An 18,567-nucleotide genomic window follows, 5' to 3' on the forward strand; every position below is an offset into this window, starting at 1 on the left:
TTCTCTCGTTGCTTTACTACCTTACTGATTCTTTTCTCAGTCTTGGGATGTACTTTCATTCTTTCAGTTGAGAGGTCGTCCTTCTTTCCTTTTCTAGGAGCTGGGCGCGAGCACCCTGCTCGACTTGAGCCGTTTCCCATTCTGCCGGGTGCAACGTCTCGCGATCTTTTCTGAAATGAGAGTTAGGACAATCCTACAAAATATACAATAATTTACAAAGCGCTCACCGGTGTTCTCTTTTCTGCTCAGCTCGGGGTCTCCTTTTGCCTTTTTGTTATTTTAGCTTCTTTGTGGTAGCTACCTTATGCCTCACCCCCTCCAGGGGATCTCGGCGGCCCGTCCCCCTTTCAGCTAGGACGGCCTAGGCACCTTCCTCCTTTCAGCTAGGAAGGTCCTTAAAATTCCTCTTTTCTCTTTAAAAGTTAAATTTAGTTCTTTTGGATCTCGTTTTTTTTTTTTAGAGATCCTGCCGGACTACGCCAGAATCTGTCAAGGAAATATTTAGCTTAAATTAACTCAGGCGGAGACTTTCAGAAGTGCACTTCGAGAGAATTTATTTTTAAAAAGCGAGATATATCTCGGAGAGCCTGCTTGGACCGTACCAAGGCAAAACTCTGCTGTACAAGCAAATTGTCCCTATCTTTATACAGAAATTGAATACAGAAATAGAAAAGGAATCTTATTCATTAGTCCCGCGAGTACAAAGGTCGTCTCGGGAGGTACACACTCTATCTGTCCTTGCATAGTTTCTCTCTGTTCACAGTCTGATAAGCAGAATAAAAGGAGACTCCCTTTTAATACCAGATGGTCATTTAATTGCATCTCTAAGTTTCAAGGCTAAAAAAGCGTGGCTATTTTTCTAGTCCTATTATTTCTTTAAGCATAACAAAAACAGAATTTAACCCTTCCCTTTTCCATAAGCCATAGATTCATAGATTCTTTCTTCCACACTCAGGACCTGAATATCATCGGACTTTGAATGCTGAAGGAGAAATGTTTGTCTGTTCTGTCTGTGGGAATAGATTTCAAACATCAGTGTGACTGGAGAAGCACTGAGACACACACACCCGAGTGAGATTGTTCCAGTGCACTGACTGTGGAAAGAGCTTTAACCAGTTTCACAGCCTGAAAAAACATCGCACCATTCACAGCGGGAAGAAACCGTACATGTGCTGTGTGTGTGGATGAGGCTTCAACTGATCGCCCAACCTGGAGAGACACAATGACACCCACACCACGGAGAAACCGTGGGAATGTGGGGATTGTGGGAAGGGATTCAATTACCCTTCTGATCTGGAAGTTCATCAGTGCAGTCCCACCGTGGAGAGACCGTTCACCTGCTCTGAGTGTGGGAAGAGATTCACTCATTCATACTACCTGCTGATACACCAACGCATTCACACTGGGGAGAGGCCGTTCACCTGCTCCATATGTGGAAAGGGATTCACTCATTCATCTGACCTGCTGACACACCAACGCATTCACACTGGGGAGAGGCCATTCATCTGCTCCACATGTGGGAAGAGATTCAGTACCTCATCCAACCTGCTGGTACACCAGCGAGTTCACACTGGGAAGAGACCGTTCACCTGCTCTGAGTGTGGGAAGGGATTTACTCATTCATCCCACCTGCTGGTACACCAGCGAGTCCACACTGGGGAGAGACTGTTCACCTGCTCGGAGTGTGGGAAGGGATTCACTGTGTCATCCGACCTGCTGACACACCAGCGAGTTCACAAGTGACTGCAGGGGTTAGATTCTGCTGTTGTTGCTGCTTTTATTCACATCCTAATGAACAGTGTTCATTCTGTTAGTTAGTGTTTGTTTCTGCTGATAACCCTTCAACTAGGCAGGAGTTTAATATTTTGATATTTCAAATAACTGTTGTTACTTGATGTCTCCAAGATAAGAGGAGACCAATTAATGACCTGTTTCTGACTGCTCCATTTTTGATTGGGGCGGAGGAGCAGTGAGAGATCGGGGCCCAGGAGCGTCGTGAGGTGAGGGTTCAGGGCCCAGAAGAGGCGAGGGCCCAGGGGCAGCATGGGCCAGCCCACACTGCGATCTATGGATAGTAGGAGCATGTGTGTGCACTAGGTCCGTGCAGCAGAGTCTTGGTTAACCCTTGCCACTGGATCAAGACCGAGCTCTGTCAAGCCTATGTGGTGGCTGGTGTACAACGGCCACCCCATGTTAAAAGAATCCATGCACAGGCATTTTCCACCCTTCAGCATGGAGTTTGGGACCTAGAATGTCAGTTCCTTCATTGAAACACCTGTGAACTCATGTATTTTTGGTGTGGAAGTGGGTCATCCTCGATACAAGGGACGGCCTAATACTATACTATCATTTTTGAGCCTTTTCTCCTTTCTGACTCCAGATTATTTCAGTTCTCAGACCTTCGGTTACTCTCCGGGAAAAGTCCCAGCTTTCCATACCTTCCAGAGTGCCTCTCCTAGCCTTGCTATCCAGGGAAGGTATCGGTAACACGCCCGAGATCACTGAACACAAAACCCAGTCTGTTAATCACTTTCAGTTGCTGGACTTAGTATGTGCCTCACAGCATCTCTCTCACCTTCGATGTGTGATTGGAGCATCACGCCTCAAACCTGGGTTCAATTTAAATTTGAATCCATTCAGCAATTGTATTTAAAAAAAAAACTACATTCAAGTATACAGATCACATCAAATAATTGGCAATGATTTAGTGTCAACAAGATGAACAAGTAAACACATCACGGCCCACTACTCCAGCTCTATAATCACAGGAGAAAGTCTGTTATCTTACTCCTCAAGTGATAGAGAAAGATCAGGACTCTAAGAACATCTAGAATCTGTTGTAAATATATTTCAAATCCTCACTGGTACAACCTGTCTATCTCTTTTCAATTGAAGTGAATGGAAGATGAGGAGGGGTTAGAGAGTAGGGGTGAAAGAGGAAATGGGGGTGAGGAGGGTTGGAGAGGAGGGAGGGGGTTTGGAGAGTAGGGGTGAAAGGAGTTGCGGTGAGGGGTTTGGAGAGTTGGGGTGAGGGGGGTTGGAGAGTAGGGAGGGGGATTGGAGAGTTGGGGTTAAAGAGGAGTTGGGGTGAGGGGTTTGGAGAGTTGGGGTGAGGGGGGTTGGAGAGTTGGGGTGAGGGAGGGTTGGAGAGTTGGGGTGAAAGAGGAGTTGGGGTGAGGGGTTTGGAGAGTTGGGGTGAGGGGGGTTGGAGAGTTGGGGTGAGGGAGGGTTGGAGAGTTGGGGTGAAAGAGGAGTTGGGGTGAGGGAGGGTTGGAGCGAAACATAGAAAATAGGTGCAGGAGTAGGCCGTTCGGCCCTTCGAGCCTGCACCACCATTCAATAAGATCGTGGCTGATCATTCAACACAAGACCACTTTCCTGCTTTCTCACCATACCCCTTGATCCCTTTAGCTGTAAGGGCCATATCTAACTCCCTCTTGAATATATCTCACGAACTGGCCTCAACAACTTTCTGCAGTAGAGAATTCCACAGGTTAACAACTCTCTGAGTGAAGAAGTTTCTCCTCATCTCGGTCCTAAATGGCTTACTCCTTATCCTTAGACTATGGCCCCTGGTTCTGGACTTCCCCAACATCAGGAACATTCTTCCTGCCTTTAACCTGCCCAATCCCGTCAGAATTTTATATATTTTTATGAGATCCCCTCTCATTCTTCCAAACTCCAGTGAATACAGGCACAGTCGATCCAGTCTCTCCTCATATGACAGCCCAGCCATCCCTGTACTCCTTCAATAGCAAGAATGTCCTTCCTCAGATTAGGAGACCAAAACTGAACACAATATTCCAAGTGAGGCCTCACCAAGGCCCTGGACAACTGCAGTAAGATCTCCCTGTTCCTATACTCACATCCTCTAGCTATGAAGGCCAAAGTACCATTTGCCTTCTTCACCGCCTGCTGTAGCTGCATGTCAACTTTCAATGACTGATGTACCATGACACCCAGGTCTCATTGCACCTCCCCTTTTCCTAATCTGCCTCCATTCAGCTAATATTCTGCCTTCCTGTTTTTGCCACCAAAGTGGATAACCTCACATTTATCCACATTAGATTGCATCTGCCATGCATTTGCCCACTCACCTAACCTATCCAAGTCACCCTGCAGCCTCCTCACAGCTCACACTGCCACCCAGCTTAGTGTCATCTGCAAAGTTGGAGATATTACACTCAATTCGTTCATCTAAATCATTGATGTATATTGTAAATAGCTGGGGTCCCAGCACTGAGCCCCGTGGCACCCCACTAGTCACTGCCTGCCATTCTGAAAAGGATCCTTTTATCCCGACTCTCTGCTTCCTGTCTGACAACCAGTTCTCTATCCACATTAATACATTATCTCCAATACCATATGCTTTAATTTTGCACAGTAATCTCTCGTGTGGGACCTTATCAAAAGCCTTTTGAAAGTGCAAATACACCACATCCACTGGTTCTCCCTTGTCCACTCTACTAGTTACATCCTCAAAAAATTCTAGAAGATTTGGCAAGCATGATTTCCTTTTCATAAATCCATGCTGACTTGGACCGATCCTGTCACTGCTTTCCAAATGCGCTGCTATTTCATCTAAATAATTGATTCCAACATTTTCCCCACCGCCGATGTCAGGCTAACCGGTCTCTAATTCCCTGTTTTCTCTCACCCTTCTTTTTTAAAAAGTGGTGTTACATTAGCTACCCTCCAGTCCATAGGAACTGATCCAGAATCGATAGACTGTTGGAAAATGATCACCAATGCATCCACTATTTCTAGGGCCACTTCTTTAAGTACTCAGGGATGCAGACTATCAGGCCCTGGGGATTTATCGGCCTTCAATCCCATCAATTTCCCTAACACAATTTCCTGACTAATAAGGATTTCCTTCAGTTCCTCCTTCTCACTAGACCCTCAGTCCCCTAGTATTTCCAGAATGTTATTTGTGTCTTCCTTCCTGAAGACAGTGCCAAAGTATTTGTTCCATTGGTCTGCCATTTCATTGTTCCCCATTATAAATTAAACTGATTCTGACTGCAAGGGACCTACGTTTGTCTTCAATTTCAGGGGTGAAACAGGAGTTAGGCTGAGGGGGGGGGGGGTTGGAGAGTAGGGATGAAAAAGGAGTTGAGGTTAGGGAGTTGGAGAGTACTAGTGAAAGAAGAGTTGGGGTGGAGGGTGAATGGAGAGGAGATGTAACGTAGGAAATGCCGCAGCCAATTTGTGAACAGCAAGATCCCATAAGCAGCAATGTAATGATGACAAGATAATCCATTCTCAGTGATGTTAGTTGAGGGATACACATTGGCCAGGACACCGTGGAGCACTCCACCTGATCTTCCTCAGAATCGTGGCCGTGGGATCTTTTACATCCAACTTAGGGACTAGACAGGGCGTTGGTTCAATGTCTCCTCTGAAAGATGGCACCTCTGACAGTGCAGCACTCCCTCTGTATTGGCACCTGGAGTCTCGGCCTAGATTATGGGCTCGGGTCTCTGGATTGGGAATTGAACCCCCGATCCCCAGACTCAGGGCCGAGAGTGGTACCACTGAGCCAAGGCTGACATGATCTGTTCCCTGTTCCCATTACACTAGACCGTGCCTGTGTTATTACACTAACCCCACCCATTCTTACTGCAGTGGACCTTCACTGTGTTATTAGATATTCGGCAAAGCATTTACTACAACAACAAAACAACCAGAACTTACATTAATATAGTGCCTTTAATGCAGTGAAACATCCCACAGTGCTTAACAAAATCGATTCAATAAGAAAACATTTTTGACACAGAGCCACAGAGAAAGATATCAGGACAGATTCTCAAAAGTTTGATCGAAGAGGTAGTTTTTAAGAAGAATCTTGAAAGAGGAGGTGGAGATTTAGGGGGAATTCCAAAACTTAGAGCCTCGGCAGCTGAAGGCACGGCCGCCAATGGTGGAGCGATTAAAATCGGGGATGACCAAAAGGACAGATTTGGAGGAGCAGAGAATTCGTTGGGTTGTGGGGCTGGAGGAGATGACAGAGATAGGGAGGGGCGAGGTCATGGAGAGTTTTGAAACCAAAGATTACAATTTTAAAATTGAGGCTTTGCTTAACCGGGCGCCAATGTAGGTCAGTGAGCACAGGGGTGATGGGTGAATGAGAATATAGCAATAGGTCCTGACTTGCACACACTATTAGATGAGACCCAATCTTTGTTTGAGTGCACTAGATACTGCCTGTATGATCATCACACAAGATCCAGCCTTGTGTTCAGTATAACACGAGAGTCTGCCTCGTTATTATTGGATCCAGCACTGTCTTTGTTACTCTCACAGTGGGCCATGCATTTGCTGTTATTACTCTGGACCCTGTCTCCACTCTTATTGTATGAGACCCTGTCTCTGGAATTGTTACACTAGACCTGGCCTCTGCGATGATTGGAAAATAACCTGCCCTTGTTGTTCCAGCTCTAGTGCACGCCTCTATTATTATAACTATAGATCTTGTCTCTGTTGTATTCAATGGAGTATGTTTCTGATATTGTTAAAGTAGACCCGGCTTCTGTGAGTGTCACACTATCACCTCTTTCAGTTATTGCAAAAAAACTGTTTCAATTATTAAAGACTTGTTTCTAGTGTAAAACTAGGCCTTGTCTCAGTTATTAATGCACTATACCCTGTCTCTGTTTATATTACCCTAAACCCTGTCTGTTTATATTATACTAGACCCTGTCTCTGTTTATATTACACTAGGCCCTGTCTCTGTTTATATTACACTCGGCCCTGTCTCTGTTTATACTGCACTCGGCCCTGTCTCTGTTTATATTACACTAGACCCTGTCTCTGTTTATATTACACTAGACCCTGTCTCTGTTTATATTACATTGGACCCCGTCTCTGTTTATATTACACTAGACCCTGTCTCTGTTTATATTACACTAGACCCTGTCTCTGTTTATATTACACTAGACCCTGTCTCTGTTTATATTACATTGGACCCTGTCTCTGTTTATACTGCACTCGGCCCTGTCTTTGTTTATATTACACTAGACCCTGTCTCTGTTTATATTACACTAGACCCTGTCTCTGTTTATATTACACTAGACCCTGTCTCTGTTTATATTACATTGGACCCTGTCTCTGTTTATACTGCACTCGGCCCTGTCTCTGTTTATACTGCACTCGGCCCTGTCTCTGTTTATACTGCACTCGGCCCTGTCTCTGTTTATATTACACTAGACCCTGTCTCTGTTTATATTACACTAGACCCTGTCTCTGTTTATACTGCACTCGGGCCTGTCTCTGTTTATATTACACTAGGCCCTGTCTCTGTTTATATTACACTAGACCCTGTCTCTGTTTATATTACACTAGACCCTGTCTCTGTTTATACTGCACTCGGCCCTGTCTCTGTTTATACTGCACTCGGCCCTGTCTCTGTTTATACTGCACTCGGCCCTGTCTCTGTTTATACTGCACTCGGCCCTGTCTCTGTTTATACTGCACTCGGCCCTGTCTCTGTTTATACTGCACTCGGCCCTGTCTCTGTTTATACTGCACTCGGCCCTGTCTCTGTTTATACTGCACTCGGCCCTGTCTCTGTTTATACTGCACTCGGCCCTGTCTCTGTTTATACTGCACTCGGCCCTGTCTCTGTTTATACTGCACTCGGCCCTGTCTCTGTTTATACTGCACTCGGCCCTGTCTCTGTTTATACTGCACTCGGCCCTGTCTCTGTTTATACTGCACTCGGCCCTGTCTCTGTTTATACTGCACTCGGCCCTGTCTCTGTTTATACTGCACTCGGCCCTGTCTCTGTTTATACTGCACTCGGCCCTGTCTCTGTTTTTTGACACTCGACCGTGTCTTTGTTGTTGCGGCACTAAACAATGTCCACAAATATTGGCAATGGTTTGGGAGGAAACAGTGAAAGTAACAGTCAAGAAACAGAAGACTGGAGACAGAAATAGAGCAAATTTTGCTGGATAGTTGCAAGTGTTGCATTCCTTTCCAAACGAAGGATAGAACCAGTGAGAGAATAAGAGATTTATTAATCTCACGGCAGGTTTAGGTACAGCTTCACTTTTCCCATCACTGGCACCAATCATCACACACCGGAGGTAAATCTCAGGAGCTTCTGTGTGATGGTGAGGTGATCACTGAACAATAAAGCTCAGAGACTGGTGGGGGGTTGCTCATTATCCTCGGTGTGATTTAATCCCTTTTCCCACTGAGTACTGCGGATAGATATGGTCACCTTGGTAACAGAATGGTCAGTGTGACATCACTTTCTAAACAAGAGACACACAAGACAATGGGTTATCAATCAATGGTAAAAGTATTAAACACTCTGCAATTACATTTTACATAAAAGGAAATACAATGCTGGAAAAGAATTGCTGAAGAGAATAATTTATCTCTGGGGAATTGACTAGCAAACATTAAGAATGATGTGTTTTGTTTACACACACACACACAAATATATAAATTATAGCAAAGACAGTGTGTGTGCTCTTTTCCATTGTTCTGCTACACCCGAGGTGTTATACTTTCTGTGGACTTTAGGAGCCTGCGGCAGCCCATCCGGCAGTGCTTGCTGGGTCAGGATATAAAGAGACCGAGCGCTGTTCTTCCTCCCACTGCCTGGGGGAATGGGTCAGATATTTAAAGGGGCAGGGACTCCCCCTTTCTTTGCATATTTATAGTTAAAGGGACAGTCCAGTTTATCTTGGGGTGTCGGAGGACTTCACCAACCGAGCTCCCATTAACAGTCGCTCCCTTCTGTACTGTGCAGCGATTGTAAAGCTGTCTATTTCAGTGACTTAAGCCTTTCTAAATTGTGCTGGCCCAATAGGGTGAGCCCGGCTGGCCCAATAGGGTGAACGCTTGCTGGCCCAATAGGGTGAGCCTGGGTTGGCCCAATAGGGTGAGCCTGGGTTGGCCCAATAGGGTGAGCCTGGGTTGGCCCAATAGGGTGAGCCTGGGCTGGCCCAATAGGGTGAGACTGTGCTGGCCCAATAGGGTGAGCCCGGTCTGCCCAATAGGGTGAGCCCGTGCTGGCCCAATAGGGTGAGCCTGAGCTGGCCCAATAGGGTGAGCCCGAGTTGGCCCAATAGGGTGAGCCCGAGCTGGCCCAATAGGGTGAGCCCGAGCTGGCTCAATAGGGTGAGCCTGGGCTGGACCAATAGCGTGAGCCTGGACTGGACCAATAGGGTGAGCCCGAGTTGGTCCAATAGGGTGAGCCCGAGCTGGCCCAATAGGGTGAGCCCGGGCTGGACCAATAGCGTGAGCCCGGGCTGGACCAATAGCGTGAGCTTGGGCTGGCCCAATAGGGTGAGCTTGGGCTGGACCAATAGGGTGAGCCTGGGCTGGACCAATAGGGTGAGCCTGGGCTGGACCAAAGTCAGCAGACAACAATCAACACAAGGCTCCCTTTCAGGGGCCACTGACCTGGGCATAAACATGTGTCCAATCAAACTGACAGACAGCCTGAAGCCCCGCCCACCCCTTGTCCCTGCCCAAAGGACCGCGCATGCGCCGCGATACCCGCCCTGACCAAGATGGTGGAAGCTGAGTCCGCTCCCCTGCCCTGACCAAGGTGGCGCCCGCTTCCCCGGGCGCTCACTAACTGGGCCTGGAACCGGTGGGCAAACACAGGGCCTTCAGGCTGTGATTCGGGGCCTGGGGCTGAGCCCGGATGTGTGTGAAGCAGATGGTGCGGAGTGTTGTCTCTCGGGCCTGGGCCCGCACTCGGTGTGTGTGAAGCCCACGTCCCCCCCGGGGTTTATTAACCCATGGAACTATTTGTGCTGCACTTTTTTGACTGACAGGCAACAAGCCCCACCCCCTCAGAGAGCTGTGGAAATTGGGTCATTGAATAAATTTAAGACAGAAATAGACAGTTTCTTAACCAATAAGGTAATAATGGGTGATGGGGAGCGGGCAGGAAAGTGGACCTGAGTGCATGATTGGATCAACCATGATCGTATTAAATGACGAAGCAGGCTCGAGGGGCCATTTGGCCTACTCCTGCTCCTATTTGTTATGTTCTTTATGTCAAGCCCCCACCTCCCGGACCAAATCATTCCATGCAGATGGTGCCGAGAAGCAGGACTGGGGAGGCATGCACTGTGACTGGGGTAAGGCACTTTGGCTGTGGAGGTATGCACTTGGGCTGGGATAAGGCACTTTGGCTGTGGGAGGCATGCATTTGGACTGGGGTAAGGCACTTTGGCTGGGGGGGGCATGCATTTGGACTGGGGTAAGGCACTTTGGCTGGTCCTTGCTGACTTCTGGGCAGCTCTGTCCTGTGTTGCTTCAGGAAGTCAAAGTGGATCAAGTTACAATTTGCAAAGTCAGTGCGACCTTGCGATGGGCTGTTCAGTTACACATTCCTGTGAAACTTCAGGTTGTGGCTTATCCTCCAAGGGGACCAATTAAAGACAAAGGGAGGAGCATGGTGGCCATTTTTGCAGTACAAATAAGCGAGTCCTTTATTAACCTGCTCCCTCCCTCCGCCCATCTTTCACCCGCTGCCTCACCCACTGCGCATGCTCAGCTCACACTGCCCGGCTGATTGATGGCAGCTCCCGACCAATAGAAGAGCGGGGGCGGAGCTGGAGGAATGGGCAGGCAGTTGGCCATCCAACCAATTGGAGTGTGTGTGGGCCGGGGCTTGTGACCCCCGATGGATGGGGCTGAGCCCGGATCTACCACATTGGCTTAAACTCTGCCCCATTGCTAAAGCTGGTTTCTCTCAAACTGCAGGAGGATACTGGACCTATGTGTTGTGGTTTTAAACAGATGGAACCCTGTGAGGTGGAGCAAACATTGCAGCATTTGGTAGTGACATGGATTAATTCAGGCCGGACAGTGGAGATTATTTCAGGAAATAACACTGTGTAGTTGTTTCTGTTTAAACAGATGGAACCCTGTCGTGGAACAACCACGCTTCTCGTGTCCTGGTCAACCACGTGCGCAACAAGTGTCGTCATCTGGAGGAGCTCGAGCGGCTAGCACCTTCCAGGAGGTCATCACCTCGCAGCATAAGAGTATGCAGACAGAGAGGGAATGGGTGACTGCCAGACAGATATGGAGGACCAGGCAGGTAGTGCAGGAGACCTTGAGTGCATCTCACTCTCTATACTGGTGGTTCCTCAGGGGGTACAGCCAAGTCCATCATGGGTGGCTCAAATGTATGGGAGGGGGGAGGTGCAAGGTTAGGAAGGCAATATTGAAAGGGGCTTCAATAGTTCCGGGGACAGACAGGCCTTTCTGCGGCCGCTGACATAACTCCAGGACGGTAGGTTGTCTTCCTGGTGCCAGTGTCAGGGATGTCATTGAGAGGCTGCAGGACATACTGAGGGGCGAGCGTGAACAGCCAGATTCCTGAGGGAATCTGAGGGAGCAGTGGAGGCGTGTCCTGCACAGTAGGAGCTGAGCTGCAGTGAGGAGAGCAGCTATCAACTTTTGCTCCTGCCTGGAGAGCCCTGAGAACAGCCCAGGAAGAGAAGGAAGGAAGGAAGGGGCTTCACCACCAACTTTCACCCAGAGGGAGAGGAGGAAAAAGAAAACTTTTAAACAACTTTTTACCATTTCTGCAAGGAGTTGGAGAGAGGGGGAAAGACCAAAACAACATCCAGTGTGGAAGGAGGGAGACTCTACCATTCTACAGGTGGGTGTATTGGTGCAGTCCCAAAAAGACTTTGTTGAATCGGTGGGGGGAGGAAAGAAGACCACTGAGGGCCGGAACATCGCGGGGGGTGTGTGTGTGTGTGGAAGTGTGTGTGGGGGCCTTGCTACAACTAGGCCCCACACACAACTGAACCCCCCCCAATTGCCTAGCCTGGGATAGCTGGAGCTACCAGGCTGAAGATTTTCCTTAATCACCCTATTAAACATCATTAGGAGTGTGTGCCTGGTGGCTCGAGCTGCCCCAGGTGAAGACATCTTCTCCCCTCACCTGAAGACCAACCCAAAGACTGTGTTCTTGTTTTGCCATCTGGGGATTGCACCCACCCATAGCTGCGAGGGGAGACCTGCCCTCGCAGTTCCCCCCTCTCTCTTTCTCTGTTACTCTGTTTCTCCCCTCTCTCTCTGAGACCCCTTTCTCCCAAATTAATTAAAAAAAAACCCAATTGAGACAACTGAGCAGAGGGAGCAAGGCCCCTCCCCAATTGCCAACTAGGGGAGAGGTGTGCCTCATTAAGGGCTCCTCTGCTCAGTCAATATACAAGAGGCCAATAAAGACCATTAAGGCATGTGACTTTGGGGTGGGTGTAGCCCTTAAAGGGACCCCGTGATGGCGACCCCATCCACGCAGGTGGCAGGGCCAGCAACGACATATGCGCAGGTGGCAACCGCTTCCATGGCACCTCCTGCGCCACCCGCTGCCCTGCCACCATTCAGATTAATCACAAAAAAACACGGGGTCAAGAGCTACACTCACCCCACAATGACCATCGAGGAGTGCGTGCGGGCGATGGCTGGGGTAGTCGGCCCCTCGGCCATTGTCGCAGCCTCCAAGATGTCTGGGAAGGCTTTGTTCTTCCTGGGGTCGGAGCGGGCGGTGTCCCTGGCCCTCGAAAGGGGGCTCACGGTGGGCGGGACGTTCCTGCCGGTGGATCCCCTCGAGGCCACCGCGCAGAGGGTCATCGTGTCGAACGTCCCGCCCTTTGTTCCCGCTGGGCTCCTCCTCCCTCACCTACAACAACTGGGGGAGGTAAGGTCGGGGATCAACCCCATACCGCTCGGCCTCAGGGAGAGCAGCCTGCGCCACGTGTTCTCCTTCCGCCGCCAGCTCTTTGTCCGGCTGGCGCGGGAGGAGACGACGGAGGGGTCTTTTAATGTGGTGCACGAGGGGACTGCCTACCGCGTCTTCTGGACGTCGGACGGCGTGCAGTGCCATGCCTGCAGAGAGGTGGGGCACGTTCGCAAGAACTGCCCCGCCTCCAAGGCCACCAAACCACCGAAGGCGGCCAAGGCTGGCGCCGCCGCCACCCCTCCCCCTAGTTGCGTCCGCGTGCTGGGAGCCATGGGTGCGCGGGCATCGCCGGGGGCCCTTGCTATTACGGCCTCCGGCAGGGGGGAGGAAGAGCATCCGATCGGAAGGAAGGCGCGGGGGAAGGCAAAACATCCAGAGGCGGGTCCCCTCGGTGCGCCAGACAATTTGTTTACCGCGCTCGGCCCAACCCAGTCACCGGCGAGCACGGGATGCCCCGAGCCCGTGCCCGAGCCCTTGAACAACACCACAGAGGGGCCCGGGCATGGGCAAGAAAAGGAAAAGGGGGGGGCGGAGCGGGAGGCCTCGGCAGACATGGAGGTCTCCCAGGAACAAAAGGAGGCGCGGCTCCGATGAGGCGGAGGGGGAACAACATCCCTCCGCGGAGGAGTCGGTGCCCGCCGCGTGTCCCGCGTCCCCAACCAGCGCCCCCAAGCTGCGCTGTAGGCGAGAGGAGTCTGTCCCCGGGGAGGGTGAGACAGTCGAGGCTGCCCAGCCTCTGCCTCCCGGTGATGGCGTGGAAGATCTGCCTGTCGTGGGGGGTGTGGGGATCGCGGAGGAATGCATTGCCGCCGGGCCGGGCGTCCCGGGGACTGAGGCGGGCGGGGCCGAAAACGCCGAACCTGAGCCTGCCCAGCTATTAATCAACTTCCCCCGGGAGTCGCTCGACCCGGCAGAAGCACAAATGATTGATTTTAATGAAACTGTAGATGCTGGGCCGGGGGGTGGCAGCGGGGAGGGGGAGGAACACCCACCCTCGCCCCTTGCTTTGGAGCTGGAGCACTTGGGGAGCCTGGGGATTTCCTATGGCCGGGTCTCTCCTTGTTCCCCGGTTCCTGGGGCGGAGGGGGAACCCCTTCCGCTGTCATTTCCCGACCCGGCACCATTTTTAAAACAGCCCAGTGGGGACTCCTCTGCCGACGATCCTGGGGGTGGGATCGGGGCAGAGCCAGGGCCGGTTGGAGTGGCCAGGTCATTTGCCGTACCTTGTGCGGTCGATGGGCCGGCTGCTGGCGGCCACCTCCCGGAGGAGGACGGGGACTCGGCGGGGGACGCGGGAGAAAATCTAGAGACCACCGCCAGCGAGGCGGTGGATCTGCTCGCGGCCGCCGCCGAGACCATCCTCATTCCTGCAAAGGAACTCCGGGACTTTTTGGCCCAGAGCCGGGGTCACTGCAACCAAGCCCGACTGACCCTGGAAAAATGGTCCGAGCCAGAGCTGATCAAGGGGTCCGTCCGCGCCGCCGTTAAAACCTTGGCCGCGGGCGGGCCCTTGACAAAGGCGCAACACCTTGAGCTGCGCGAGCTCGAGGGACTCCTCGCTGGGCTGCGGAGGGAGCGGAGTTCAACAAAAGACTCCGCTCCCTCCCCCACAATAGGTTAAGGTAGAGGTTGCACTATGCTTTTGCCATGAAGATAACCATAGCCAGCCTCAACATCAACGGCGGCAGAGGGGCACGCCGTAGATTTGACCATTTTTCGCTCCTGCGGGAGGGGAAATATGCGGTGTGCTTCCTGCAAGAAACCCACACCGTTCCGGGAGACGAAGCCACGTGGCTCCTGGAATGGCAAGGAGAGGTCCGCATGAGCCACCTCACCGCCATTTCTAGTGGGGTGGCCATCTTGCTGGACCCGCATTTTCAGCCGGAGATCTTGGGGATCGAGGAGCCCGTGCCAGGCCGCTTGCTGCACGTAACGGTTCGCCTGGGGGACGTGCCGCTCCATCTCGTGAACGTGTACGCCCCTCAGCCCGGCCCGCAGCAAACGCGCTTCTTTGACGAGGTGTCCGCTCTTCTTGGCTCCGTCGACGTCGGCGACTGCATTGTCCTCGGGGGGGATTTTAACTGCACCCTCGAGGCGAGGGACCGCTCCGGTGCCCCGCAGAGCATGACGGCGATGGAGAAGTTGAGGGACTTGGTCGGGTCCTTCGACTTGGTGGACGTCTGGCGAAATCTCCACCCCGACTCCAGCGCCTTTACTTGGGTGAGGCCTGGAGTTGGATGGTCTAGAGTCGACCGCCTTTACGTGTCTCGGGCGTACGTTTCCTGCGTCCCGGCGGCCTCCATGCGGCCGGTGCCGTGTTCGGACCACCACCTGGTGTGGGCGGAGCTCGCTTCGCTCCGCGCGAGGACGGGGTCCGCGTACTGGCACTTTAACAACCGGCTGCTGGAGGACGTGCGATTCCAGGACTCATTCCGTCGATTCTGGTCCGACTGGAGATGGAAGCAGGGGGGCTTCACCTCCTTGAGGCTATGGTGGGACGTGGGCAAGGCTCACGTCCGCGTCTTCTGTCAAGAGTACACGAGGGGGTCGACCAAGAGGCGGGCGGCCAGAGTCGGGCGCCTAGAAAAAGAGGTGCTCGACCTGGAAGCCCGTCTCGGTCAAGTCGTCCAGGACCCGGCCCTGCGGACGGTGTACGAAGCGAAGAAGGCCGCGCTGAAGGACCTGCAGCTCGTCGGGTCCCGAGGCGCGTTCGTGAGGTCGCGGATCCGGTTCCTGCGGGATCTGGACCGCGGCTCCTCCTTCTTCTACTCGCTGGAAAAAAGGCAGAGTGTCCGTAAGCAGCTCTTGACGCTGCTGGCCGACGACGGCTCTCTCGTCTCGGATCCGGAGGGCGTCAACAACAGGGCCCGAGAATATTACGGGGCTCTGTTCTCTCCGGATCCGTCCAGCGAGGAAGCGCGTAGAGTTTTGTGGGAGGACCTGCCGAAGGTCAGCCCGGAGGGCGCCGAAAATCTGGAAGCTCCGCTAAGCCTGGCGGAGCTGACCGGTGCCCTCGACCGGCTCTCGAGGGGAAAATCCCCGGGGCTGGACGGGCTGACCGTGGAGTTCCACAGGGCGTTCTGGGACGTCCTGGGGGGCGACTACGCGCAGGTCCTGGGGGAAAGTCTGGCGACCGGGGAGATGCCCCTCTCTTGGCACAGGGCAGTCATCGTCCTGCTGCCTAAGAAGGGCGATCTCCGCCTCCTTAAGAACTGGCGCCCGGTCTCCCTCCTCAGCACGGACTACAAAATCTTCGCCAGGGCGATGTCTGCTCGCCTTGGTGCCGTGCTGGACCACATGATCCACCCCGACCAGTCCTACACGGTCCCGGGCCGGACAATCCACGATAACATCCATCTGGTCCGGGACCTCATCCATTGTTCCCAGGAGGCTGGTCTGTCGGTCGCCTTCCTATCCCTTGACCAAGAGAAGGCGTTCGACAGGGTGGATCACGACTATCTGCTCGGAACTCTGCGCGCTTTCGGGTTCGGGACGCATTTCGTCGCCCGGATCCGACTTTTGTACGCCGCCGCGGAGTGTCTGATTAAGGTTAACGGGTCCTTGACGGCGCCCCTTCGCTTTAGGAGAGGGGTGCGCCAGGGATGCCCCATGTCCGGCCAGTTATACGCCGTTTGCGTGGAGCCTTTCCTGCGCCTCTTGCGGACGAGGTTGACGGGACTGGCTCTGCAAGGGCCGGGCGTGGAGGTCGTCCTCTCGGCTTACGCCGATGACGTGCTCCTCGCGGTAGAGGATCCCGCTGACCTGCGGAGGATGCGTGAGTGCCAGGAGATTTACTCGGCCGCGTCCTCCGCCAGGATCAACTGGGAGAAATGTTCCGGACTCCTGGTGGGTCAGTGGCGGGTGGACTCCCTGCCGGAAGAGCTCAGGCCTTTTGCCTGGAGCACGACCCATCTCCTCTATCTAGGAGTCTACCTTAGCCCCGACGAGGGAGCCTGGCCGGCGAACTGGCAGGAGCTGGAGGCCAAGGTCGCCGCTCGCCTAGGGCGCTGGACAGGACTGCTCCGAGTGCTGTCCTACAGGGGTCGAGCGCTAGTCATAAATCAGCTGGTGGCCGCAATGCTGTGGTACCGGCTGGTCACTTTGACCCCTCCCCCTGCGTTTGTCGCCAAGATACAGAAGAAGCTGGTGGACTTCTTCTGGAACAACAGGAAGCACTGGGTCTCTGCTGCGGTCTTGAGTCTCCCGCTTGAGGAGGGCGGTCAGTCGTTGGTGTGCGTCAGCGCCCAGCTCGCGACTTTCCGTCTTCAGACCCTGCAGAGATATCTTTACATCGAGCCCCCTCCTAGGTGGTGTGCTCTGGCGAGGTATTTCTTCCGCCAGCAGCGCGGCCTCAATTATGACACGCAGCTCCTGTTTGTGAACTTGGGGGGTGCCAGGACCGCCCTCCGGGAGCTGCCTGTCTTTTACAGGGAACTCATCAGGGTCTGGAACAAAGTCTCCACCAAGCGCAGCTCTCCGCCGGCTGGAGTGGCGGCCGTCCTGCAGGAGCCGCTGCTCGGGAATCCGTACCTCCACGACTGAGGTTTTATGTGGCGGTCGGAAGAGAGGGCTGTGGCTGGTGAGGTGACCAGGGTCAGGGACCTGCTCGATGGCGGAGGAGCGGGCTGGATGGCGCCAGACACGCTGGCGAGGCGCCTAAACTCTGCCAACGTCCGCCACGCGGCCGATGCCATCGAGTCGCTAAAAACAGCTCTGGGCCCTGACTCCGTTCGGTGCATCGAGGAGGCTCAAGCACGTGGGGAGATCCCGTCCGAACTGACCCCCGTCCGGACGGAATTCCTCATCGGCGCCAAACCCCGGAACCTCCCTCGGGGGCCGGCGCCTCACAACTTGAGCCACCTCGGGGAAATCCCCTCCGTGCCTTTCAGTTCCGCGCGGAGGGGTTTCCTGTACGGGCTGCTCCTGCACACTCTCAACTTTGCCATCCTCGCCGGCCGTCCGGACACGCCATGGCGTACCATCTTGCCGTCCGGAGGAAGCGGGGGTCCCCGATGGAGGGCACTCTATGCGGGGGTCCTCCCACTATTCATCGGGGACTTGGCCTGGAGGGTGGTGCACGGAGCAGTGCCGTGCAATAAATTTTTAAGCCGGTTCACGGACTCCCAGGCCGCCTGCAATTTCTGCGGTCTGGAGGAGTCCGTGTTCCATGTTTTTATTGAGTGCACGAGGTTGCAGCCCCTGTTCCATTATTTGAAGGGGCTGCTCCTGAAATTCTGGCTGCACTTCAGTCCCACTCTCCTGATCTTTGGGCACCCTGTGCGGAGGGGAGCGGGTAGGTCCGAAGGCCTCCTCGTAGAACTGCTCCTGGGCACGGCCAAGGGTGCCATCAGCCGGTCCAGGCAGCGGGCGGTCGAGGGGGTCGTTCAACCTGACTGCCTGCCTCTCTTCCGCTCTTACATCCGGTCCAGGGTGTCCTTGGAGATGGAGCACGCGGTGTCCACCGGTACGCTCGCGGCCTTCCGCGAGAGGTGGGCACCGGAGGGACTGGAGTGCATCATCACGCCCGGCAACCAAATTTTAATTTGATTTTACGTTTTAAAGTTTAATTTGTTTTAATTGCCGGTGCTTTTAGTGTCCCCCTCTCCTTTTATAGGGGGCACTGGAAAAAGGAAAAAATTTGATTTTAGTGCCCAAAAAAACAAACAAAAAAAAAAAAAAGGGCCTTGTAAATGTCTGGTGTGTCATCCAGGTTGGGTGGCACGGATACATGTTTTATGTTTTGCAGGTAGACTCTAAAAGAGTTTCATGCACAAGGACCCCCAGGTCCCTCTGCACCGCAGCATGTTGTAATTTCTCCCCATTCAAAAAATATT

The 18,567-nt window shown here is 53.1% G+C and overlaps 1 long non-coding RNA gene across 2 annotated transcripts in view; it reads left to right on the forward strand.

Moving 5' to 3' along the window:
* Window positions 1-18,567, forward strand: part of LOC139273560 (uncharacterized) — a 52,810-nt gene that overhangs the window by 17,034 nt on the left and 17,209 nt on the right. The window contains exon 5 of one of the 2 annotated variants that reach the window (XR_011595200.1): window positions 956-2,940. The exons of the other annotated variant lie outside the window; for it this stretch is intronic. This is a non-coding gene — a long non-coding RNA (uncharacterized lncRNA). Of the gene's footprint in view, window positions 1-955; window positions 2,941-18,567 lie in introns of those variants that run through there. 2 annotated transcript variants of the gene reach the window in all.

This window comes from Pristiophorus japonicus, chromosome 9 (assembly GCF_044704955.1).
Source record: "Pristiophorus japonicus isolate sPriJap1 chromosome 9, sPriJap1.hap1, whole genome shotgun sequence".
Taxonomy (NCBI): domain Eukaryota; kingdom Metazoa; phylum Chordata; class Chondrichthyes; family Pristiophoridae; genus Pristiophorus; species Pristiophorus japonicus.